This window comes from Phlebotomus papatasi, chromosome 2 (genome assembly GCF_024763615.1).
Source record: "Phlebotomus papatasi isolate M1 chromosome 2, Ppap_2.1, whole genome shotgun sequence".
Taxonomy (NCBI): Eukaryota; Metazoa; Arthropoda; class Insecta; order Diptera; family Psychodidae; genus Phlebotomus; species Phlebotomus papatasi.
Window position 1 is genome coordinate 10,748,370 of NC_077223.1, and position 11,196 is coordinate 10,759,565.

Consider the following 11,196-nt stretch of genomic DNA (forward strand, 5'->3'; position numbering starts at 1 on the left):
ATGCCTCCCAGAGAATGGTGGGCTCTTTTTTCCCACTTGCTCTCCATCCTCCGGAAGACGAAGGCACAGGAGCACCCTAGTGCGGAGGGAGTTGTGAAGGAAAAAACACGTCCACAGTGACTATGAGTGGAAAATGGGACTTTTTTGCTCTTGGAAACTTCTAACAGGAGGTGGCTGGGGGTACTTCTCACCCCCACATGTATTTGTCGTATATCACTGCTCGTGCTGTTTATTCCCTTTTTCCCATTGCAAGATTGGGGCTCGAAGAGCTTTCAGTTGGGGGGAGCTTTTTTTTTCTACTTCTTTCTTGGCTCTTCTTCTCATTCACACTGACTGATGCGAAGGGATTATGTAGAGCATTTTATTCACCTCAATCCCAGCATTGAATGGTGTGCAAAAGAGGCAAGAATACCACCCCCGCCCATTTTGGCGCGCAGTGTGCGAAAAGTACTTTCCACAATTTAGCATTAATACCGAGTGGCTCAATGGGGGAATGAGGGAATTGCTGATGGCAAGAAGAAAACAAACTCAAATCCCATCCTTTCGACTACATTTGCCACGCAAGTTTCTTTTGCTCAAACTCAAGAAGAGAGCAATATTGAACATAATCCACTCTCTCAAGGATAAGAAGTCTTGTCATCCAAATTTAGAAGGATACAACCTAAAGATTATTTTTAGAAAAATAAAAATTTATGTTTTGAATTAATTTTCTATTTCTCAGACTGACCACTCCTTTGAAATATATAGTTCTTCTGAAGTAAAATTACTGCGCAAGTATGCGATAGTAAACTAAAATTTTGCTTTTTCTTTTGTAAACTCCTTTTCGGTAATGCAGATGGCTCATACAACCCGAGAAAGAGTTTTCCACCGTTTTCACTCTGGAGGTTGGTCACCAACGCTAAGACGGCGGTGGCCGCTATTACTCTGTAAACTCTGTATTTCTGAAATATGCCTTCAAGAGCACTAGCTAAAAAGCAGTTATATAATAATACTAATAATAATAATATTAATAATAATAATAAAATAATAAGAAAAATTACTTCACAGTCATTTAGTTTACTTCACTTGAAAATTGAATCGTAATGGCTCCGGCACACCTTTTCGATCAGGAAAATTTCATGAAGTCGAAATTCGCATTCCTTTCTTTCTCACATGTTTTGCACATGACTATCTCATTCTTTCGCATACCAAATTCGATTGAGCTAAATTAAATTTGGTGTGATGTTTAAAAGAAGAAGAAGAGTACGAGATAATGAGATAGACATATGCAAAGCATGTGAGAAAGAAAGGGATTTGAATTTCGACTTCATGAAATTTTCCTGATCTAAAAGGTGTGCCAGAGCCATAAATGTCATTTTCTGAACATAATTTTTGACTTTCTCCACATTGTTTTCGGACAAAGAAAAAAATATTTATGAATTCCCACTAGGGGCTTGCAAAATGATCGTAAATCGTACAACCCACTAAAAGGTTCGTAAAACTTTGTACTATTTTTCTCTCAAACATTGTTCGCAACAATTTTGTCCTTTCACAAACATTTGTTCGTACATTTTGTTTGCCTGGCAAAACTTTTCAAACACATGACAAAATTTTGCAAACGATTTTTGCAAACGACAAAAATTGCTCATTAAGTGAACTGAACATGTTACGAACAATGTTTGTGAAGGGATTTTCCATAGTTTTAACCCTGGAGGTTCTTCACTAACGCTAAGACGATGGTGGCCGCCAAATGTAAATTTGGTAATGAAATAATAATAACAAACTTCTACGAATTTTTAAATTGGTCATACAATTTACGAACATCTTCTAAGCCCGTAGTGGGAATTTACAAACATTTACAAACAATTTTATGAAATACTTTTTCTTTCTATGCAGTTAATACTATGGAAAAATGCCACTCTTTTTTTTTAAGAAAACCTTAAAAACGTCACCTAATACAGCAAGCAATCGTTTGAAAAATCTAAAATTGTGTGAAATCATCAGTAGGGTAACTGTGTCAAATTTCGGCATAGTTGCGTACAAGCGCCAAAGTCTAAAGTTTGAAATGTAATATTTTTAATACAAATAGATTTTTTTATTCCCTTTTCTTAAGGAGTGTTTCCTGGAACCTTATAGGCAGTTTATCGTCTTCATTTTCACTCAAATAATTCTTATTCCATTTTAAAATGAATAAAAATGTAGACACAGTTTTGGTGGCCTGTTTCGGCCACCTTCATTCTTATAGTTCCTTGCCTTCCCAGAATTTTTCCACTGTCTTTTTCACATTACCTCGTTTGTCGAAGCAACATTTTTGTTATTTTTTTGCATTGTATGATCTCTAGAGTATGCAAAAACTAAAAATTCATCGAAATTCGAGGAACAAAAAAGTGTCCGGAATTGCAAGCCGGCCGAAATTTGGCACACTTACCCTAATTCTGTTATAATCGAAAAATCTTCAATATGTCACTCAAATCGCGGAAGTACGAAATGTAGGGGAAAGTAGGAATAGTTTGCACATATTGAACTCTCAAACGATACGATTTTCTTTTTCTTTGGAAAGAGCTGATGATTCGTCATTTCTTAAGGCCTCTACACATTGGGAGCAATTTTTGTCAAAAATTGCATTTTTGACAAAATTTTGACGTTTCTTCCTATATCACTGCAGCCAATTTCCTTCAAAAAAGCAATTTTTGACGAAAATTGTGCTCAATGTGTAAGGTAAGGTACTCTCTAGTCGGCCGTTTAACAAGTCGGCCACTATGTGTTCCTCAAGTCGGCCGGTGGAATTATTTATTCATATTATATAATTTTGCAATAATAGTCCAGAAGTTTTATAACATCATAAGGTCAATAATTGTATAAATAACACAAATGACCGAGAATACAAATGAAATTAAACACAAAACATTTAAAAAAAATATTAAAAGTCGGAGGATTCAAATTTACCTTAAGCAATATTGGCCATTTTTCAGTATATTTTGATGTTCTTTATAATATTCACGACATTTTTCCACAAAGAGTTATTCGATTTTTTACCTGTTCAGATTACTCTAGCAGTCAAATTTTGAGTCAAACCGAAAATTGAGAACTTTAACTAACTCACTGTGCAATAAATTTATATTCATTATTGATTAAAATATTAATTTTATGGCTTAAATGTGAAGGTGTGAAATTTTAAAGCCATGTTCCTCAATTCGGCCGGCTAATACTATTAGTTCATCTATTCTCTGCCAGACGGCAATTTAAACATTTATATTTGCCGTTGAGTGTTTTGCGCACACGGAATCTCCAAGTGAGTATATTTTTCGTTATTTCTATCATTAAAGTACTTGATGTGCACAATAAAAAGGGAGTATACTTGCAGAATTGCCTACTACTCTTAAATATTCTGCAGAATTTCAAACATCTGTGTGCTTTTCTGAAGAAAATAGGTGAATTTATAGTACATAACCTCAATTTTTTTCTATTGTAGGATGTCCGGAAAACGAAAAATAATGAACTATGACCAGGCCAGTCTAAAAAATGCTTTGGAAGCAATCCGAAATGGTACTCAGTCTATTAGAAGTGCGTCTAAAGCATTCAAAGTTCCTAGAGCAACATTGCAAGATAAGCTTTCCTCCAAATCTCCAGAGGAAAGATGGGCTGGAGGGAAATCTTATTTTACGAGAGAAGAGGAAGATGATATTGTGAAGTGGGTTTTGAACTGTGCTGATGCAGGGCAACCAGTTACCAAAGACCATCTACTTGAGACCGCAGAAATGCTTTGCAACGCAGCAAAAAAAGAAACACCATTCAAAAATAACAGACCTGGGAGAACATGGTACAGGTCCTTCATGCGAAGGCACCCTATTCTGTCTGAGAGGATTTCCCAAAATCTATCTACTGCGAGAGCAGAAATCACGAAGGAAGATCTCAGAATGTGGTTTTCGAAGGTAAGTGATTTTGTTAATTGAATTTAATATCGGTAGTGAAATGCTCATGTTTTATTTCAGGTGGAAGATTTTCTCATTAAAAAGGATTTAATGAATATAGACCCATCGAGGATTTTCAACTGTGATGAAACTGCAATGTCCCTATGCCCTAAAGGAGGAAAGGTATTGGCAGCAAAAGGGGCAAAAGCAGTTCATTCAGTAGTAAATGCAGGTGAAAAGGAAAACATGACTTTCCTGTATATGGCATCAGCAGATGGTGACCTATATCCCCCTCTTATTGTTCACAAATACGTTCGGGTACCAGCTTCCGTGAGGAACACTACGCCGCATGAATGGGGGATTGGCCTCTCTCAATCAGGGTGGATGACAGCTCAGGTGTTTTTCGATTATTTTAAAAATGTTTTTTATCCGGAACTGCTTCGAAGGCAGATTGAAATGCCTATTGTTGTCTTCTTAGATGGCCACAAGTCACATATGTCAATGGCCCTCGCAGAATTTTGTCGAGAAGTGAAAATAGAGATAATCTTCCTTTTCCCAAACTCGACGCATTTGTTGCAACCTTTGGATCTTGCTTTCTTTAAGCCGTTGAAAGATTCACACAAAAAAGCCATTTTAGAATGGCGAAGAAAGAATCACAATGCCACACTAAGAAAAGACAATATTGCTCCTGTGGTCAAATCATCTCTTGAGTCAATGCATAATATTAAAGATATTATCAAAAGTGGATTTAAGGAAGCCGGACTTTATCCCTGGGATCCTAATGCGATTAACACTTTTAAAATTTTTGCAGAAGCTTCCACAAATGATGCCATGACTGAAGAGAATGTACAGGAAATTATCACGAGTGATATTGAAAATGATTTTCTTCAAAATGAGAGCCTTGAGCTTGCAACATCAACGAATGATTCCGATGCTTCTGGTATGTTCTCGGTACGTTCCATTGAAGAGGATTTGCCACCAAAAATATTGGAGCAGTTCCTGTCAGACGAAAACTATGGTGTTTTCAGAGGGCCAATCGAATATCAGGAACTATTCCGTTTGTGGAAAAAAATTAAAAAACCTGAACCTTCACAGAATACTGCAATCTTATCTCCTTCACCAACTTCGTGCAATTCCGTGGATTTTCCAATTTTCTCGCATTCACCAGCACAGGGAGCTCAGTCCACACCTTCCACTCCATTAACCGAATTTCTTGAATGGCCGAGAAAAAAAATTGTTGACAGGAAAAAATCTAAGAGGGCTGAAGGACCACTATCCCTAACAAACGGAGAGTGGATTGAGAAAGAAAAGCGAAAAATAAGAGAAAGGGAGGAAAAAGAGAGAGAAAAAGAGGCGAAGAAAATGGAGCGGCTTCGTAAAAGAGCTATAAAAGAAGAAGAAAAACAAAAATCCTCAAAACGACTGAAAAAATTAAAAGGTGCTAAATAAAAGAATAAAAAGAATTTTTTCCTTACAATTTTTTGTTTTCTTAAAATTACTGTTCTTTAAAAGTTTTCTTTCTTTCTTTCTCAATATCCTTTTCTAGTCCGTAAAAACGTTACGGGCTTTTAAAATTTGAAAAATGGGTGGCCGACTAGAGGAACCCCAGGTGGCCGAGTAGAGAAACGCTTATATTGAAGTGGCCGAATTGAGGAACACTCTACATTTTTAAAACAATTTAACTTTTTAGTAATCTAAAATTATTTTATCTCCAAATGAAGTGTACAATCAGATGAACAAAGATCTATACTACAACTTAGGGTGAAAATTTGATTAAAAAAGTAAAATTAAATGTCCTTTTACATAAGTTATTCATAAAACCCGTCCTTAAGTGGCCGACATACAGCCCCTTACCTTACACACCTTTAGCCAAAAGACAGGTAATCATGAACCTCATGCCTACATTCCCTTATATAAATCGAAACCTAAAAACGTAAAGCCAGTAAAATCTTTGTAACTAAAAATCTTGTAAATTTATTGATACGAAAAATAATACTTGTTATTCGTTTTAAAGTTAGTTTATGTAATAACAGATATTCCAGCAATCTGCGAAGTACTTTCCATTTTTCTGCATTTTTTGTTACATTTTTTCTTAACCATTCAACCCCTCTAAACTGCTATAATTTTTTTCTGACTGCGCATTATAGTTAAAAGGACAAATGAGAATTATAATTAAAACGATAATGATTCCAGTTCTTTTTTTTTACTTTCCCTATTCTTGGTACCTTGTCGTTGATTTTAAACAATTATATTCTCTTTTCTGACAGACATACCATGTCATTTTTCCTACGATGCATTTATTTAGCCGATTCTGTGCTTTCATTATACAATAGATGATTGAATTAAACAATAATTCAATTTCAGAGGCCATTTGAGATATTATAGATAAATCACGGGGGCAAAATTTTAATTAAAACCTGTCAATTAATTAAATATACTCAAACTTTAATTAATAAATGAATCAATGACTCTACGCTGCATGTGCAATTGTCATGAATTGGCAGCTTCCTGCCCAAACCTCCAATATGTCTGTACTCATCCGGACAAAACGTAAAAATAGGTATCTGTCCACAGCATCCGCATAACTACCCAGAGGCTGGATACTGATCAATAATTTTGTTATTCGAATGTCATACTCTAACAATTCTGAAATATAATTTCACGACATTTGAGAAGATTTATTATACGAATACTAAACTAATGTAATGTCCAACTAAACAGTCTGTAATGATGAATAATCGAGTATTATAATATCGAAATACATTTGAGAATATTAAATGAAAGAGTAAGGGAAAATAATAGTAATAATATAGAAGCTTTATACATCTTTACTCTGATCCTAAAAAGATCTATCAATTAACAAAAACGTTAGGATCAAAATGCCTAAATGAAATTACAAGCATAATCAAAAAAAGATTCTTCTATAGGTATCATTTTCAACCAAGAAAATTAAAAAAAAAATAAGAAGTCTGTCTGAAAATTACTAAAATAATTTGCATATTCAAGATAGAACATTCTAAGGAATTGCCAAAAGTTGTATTTAATAAAATTATTTGCATTTTATATTACACTTTGAATAAGAAATTATACTAAAGTCCCGAAGTTTTGCAAATTTCTAATGAAGATATGTACTAAAGATCATCACAAATAATGTACATAGAATTAAGCTTCACTAATGTGAATTTAATGCTTTAATGTTGCTGCAATTGCAATTTCCGATGTTTCTTAGATCAAATAGGGGAAGGTTTTCAGGCTTCGGACACACTCTGACCTCGAACACTTCTAGTCGTTGAATTTTATTTTATTTTTTATTATTTTAATTTTATCATATCCACAATTACCCACATTCCAAACAGCCTTAGGCTCGGAAGTGGTTCTTCCCTCTCTCAAATTCAGTCTGGTCTGCCTACTTTCCTATGAAATCATGAAATGATGAAATTGTAACAACTGATATTGTAACATAAAACATACAACCAGTGAAAGGTTTTTCCATCGTTTTATCCCAGAGGTTGGGATCAACGCTAAGACGGCGATGGCCGCATGGGAAGGGGGCAAAAAGATGAAAATGAGATGAATAAATTGAATTGAAAAATTTAATTGAATACTTCATATTTTTGCCATATTCCTTTAATAAATCTCACCTATTTTTTCAAGATAAGTGTGTCTTAAGACTTGCTAGGTAATAAAATATAAGTATTTATTACCATAGATAGGTCAGATTTATTAAAGGAATATGAGAAAAATATGCAGTGTTCGAAGCCTGAAAGCCTTCTTCTACACTTGTTAAAAATCCAAGGTTCATACTTTAAAATAATAAAAGTTCCTTAAAAATATGATGTTTTGTGCCTATTTTCCAATTATATAAAATATTTATTTTAGTTATTAAGCGTTTTATGTGAATTTCCTTTGAAATAATCCTTAACATCAATTTTGCAACTATACTTAGCGATTGTAAAATCCAACAGATACCTAATGTTCTAAGTTTATTTATTTATTTATTTATTTATAATATTTTTATTTCATTTTTTGTTGCAACAGATACCAAACACGATAAATTTTATTGTATTATGATTTTTTTTTTATTTATTTTTTTATTAATAATCCAATTTTATTGGAATATGATTTAAAACATTTTTTCAAAATATTTTAAATTGATGTCTTTGCAACGTCTGGTCTAGATCTCAAGACTTAAAACCTTGGTAATTTAGGTAAATAGGCTTATGTAAAAAACAAAAATAGGGAACAGTTTTATTTTTTCTCGGTGCCGACCAACATCGCGAAAAACAACATCCCGAATTCCAAAGTTCCGAAAATCCAAAATCCCGAGAAGACACAATTCCGGTAGCCAAAATTCCGAAAGCCAATATTTCGAAAGCTAAAATCCCGAATGCTTAAAATCCTGAAATGGATAAAATTACACGAAGGATAATAGAATAAGTTCAAGGCAAGTCAAGAAGGGATTTCTGTCTATTTTTCTGTTCTTCAATTTATTTTTATTAGCCAACATTTCGATCATATATGGGATCTTCTTCAGGGCATCAAAAATCTGGGAGAAGAATTATCAGGCAATTCTTGCCAAAATTCAGAAAGCGAAAATCAAGAAAGTCAAAATCCCGAATGGTTATAATCCTGAAAGGGATGAAATTATACGAAGCATAATATGTAGAATAAGTTCAAGGCAAGTCAACGTAGGAATTCGGTCTATTTTTTTGTTCTTCGATTTATTTTTGTTAGCTTACGTTTTGACCGCACTCCCACCTTGACTTGCCTTAAATATCCATACGGTCGACAACCAGAAATGAATTGAATAAGTTCAGAAAACACAGAAAATTTCCCTATACCCCCAACAAGCGCGGTACAACCGTGGGATTAGATATGACACTTTTAATAATAACAAGGCCTTTACGGGAGTTCGGCGTTCAGAATTTTAGCTTTTCGGGATTTCGACCCGGCTTCGTTCAGTAATAACCTTTCGAAGAGACAAAGCCACTCCAAAGACTCCAAAGCCAAGCCAAACCTAATCGAAAATCTACCGGAAGCCTAAACTGCAAGTTCACATACTCGCCGCTTTAGCGCTGATTGTTCTGCCATGTCGAATTTCGATATTCTTGACACTTCAATCGTCAACAATGTCAACAAGAGTGTGCAAACTTTTGCTGCAAAAAGTGAATTTTTGTGTAGTTTTGTGGAATTTCAGGATGGCAGTACGTTTGAATTGCAATTTTATTAAGATAAATGTTCTTTTCATAAACTTTCTCAGTTTTGTGTAACTCGTCGTTTTAAACGTTCGAAATTCCAACGGATTTTTAGGTAACTTCTCTCTGATTTACCTTCGAATCGGTAAAGGAAAAACCTCAACCGGAGAGAGCTCTCAAATCGGGAAGGTTATTACTGAACGAGAGGATTCGGGATTTTGGCTTTCAGAATTTTGGCGTTCGGGATTTTGGCCGAGACCCATTTTTTATGTTTTTTTTGAAAATATATCACATTAAATATATTAAAGAAATCAAAGTTTATAAAAAAGTTTTGCCGAAAGTATGAATTACGACTTATTCAAAGACAAATGAATGAATTCTATAAATCCGGAAAGATAAGTCCGATATTATAAATTTTATCCTATATATTAAAGAAAACGCATTTTCAAGAGAATATACCGCAATTCTAAACTGGCCCCATGTAGGGTACATAGAAAGCAAATTTTTAAAGTAAATGGGATAATTTCAATTTAAAATTAAACAAAGAAAACTCTCATGGTTTTGTCACATCCTTATCAAATTATATAATTTTCTAGACCGCAAGCACTAACAAGTCTAAGTAAATTTCCCAATTTACTACTTCTCTTTAGGAACAATTGAGCATGTTCAACATACATTAAATTTAAGAACACTTTTCAGACAGGTGCATATAAACTTTTAATGCAACTATCGCAATTACCAAGTGGTATTGATTTCTCGAATTTACTTTAACCTTTTTAGCTCTTGGAACTTAATTAACAAGACGCTCAAATAGTAATGGTAAGAATTTTCACACATTTCCCAAATTATTGTAATTGCTTTTATAAAGAGAAAGCTTATTTGATTATCTTAATTAGTAAAATCTTTGGTATTTCCGTTAAAATCAAAGACCGAGAGAAAAGCGAGATAGGAAGAGCAAAAAAATGCATTTTCTCTTGTATGAAACATGAGAACTCAATTTCATTTATTTCTAATGTTATATGTTTAATTAATCCTAAAATCAAATCTGAATATGAATGTTCGTGCTATCTGGCTCACTAATACGGGTAGAAAATTGAACTGAAACTTGGTGAAAAACCACATATGAGAGGGGTGTTAAACAATTTCAAATTTTATATAACAACATTCCCAATAGCCATTACCATTTTTAATCCATTTTGAATTTAACATGGAATGGAATGATTTCTCTTTACTCACCGAGATATTTCCAGAGATACCAATCACAATATTGCAATGCAGCGAATAATTTGCACAATATTTCCGCAGAGGATGAGAGTTTGTTAGTTTGCCGGTTTTGTAATTCGAATTCTCACTCAATGTCCAATCCAAATGGGATTTTCAATTGATGCTCAATTGTTGGAAACATGGAAAATCGACACCCGTGCAAATTGCCCTTGGGTGATGAATCATAAAATTTCCTCCACAAATTTTCAAATATAGTCCCATAGGATCTTTTTGATTGAAACAATCACTTACATCAGTTTACGGCTGTGACACACTTTCTCCAAGTCAAATAAAAGCGTTTCACTTATGCTGACTTCTTACAAAAGTTCTAAGTACAATTTTCAATTATTCCACGCTAATTAGACGTATTATGTAAATTTCACAATTATGACACTGAGCGAAATCTTATGATATCAATTGAACTTCCATGAGAAATTTTCAAATGTATACGACATGAGCCTTTTCCACACTTTTGACAAAATACATCTGACACGGCAAGAAGTGAGACTGTGACTGGTAGCAGTTGGATATCTGGTTGATTTTCATCCCCGAGGGAAAAGCATATATCATGAGGAAGTGGTACAATTCTGCGCAACTCAGGTTGTACATTTTACCCCACCACCGATGCTTACACTCAGAACAAATATGCTGATACTCTGTGGTTTGCTTTGTGTATTGATACAGAAATATGAAACCAAACTTGTAAAACTAGTGATATGAGTAACGAGATTGATTACAACAAAAATTCCGCAAACCATTTAAAAACCTCAATCAGGAATGTATTCTATTCAGTACATAAGGTAAAGGCCCTGTAGGGTTATTTATTCAATTTAGTTAGATTTGTTATA

The 11,196-nt window shown here is 34.0% G+C and overlaps 1 protein-coding gene across 2 annotated transcripts in view; it reads right to left on the reverse strand.

Moving 5' to 3' along the window:
* The window catches only part of LOC129803741 (limbic system-associated membrane protein-like), a 156,067-nt gene extending 145,190 nt beyond the window's left edge, over window positions 1–10,877 (reverse strand). The window contains exon 1 of one of the 2 annotated variants that reach the window (XM_055850511.1): window positions 10,601–10,877. The gene's annotated coding sequence lies outside the window, so the exon portion shown is untranslated. Of the gene's footprint in view, window positions 1–10,321 lie in introns of both variants that reach the window. The other variant, XM_055850510.1, reaches the window with a different exon arrangement.
* Window positions 10,878–11,196: the final 319 nt, after the last annotated feature.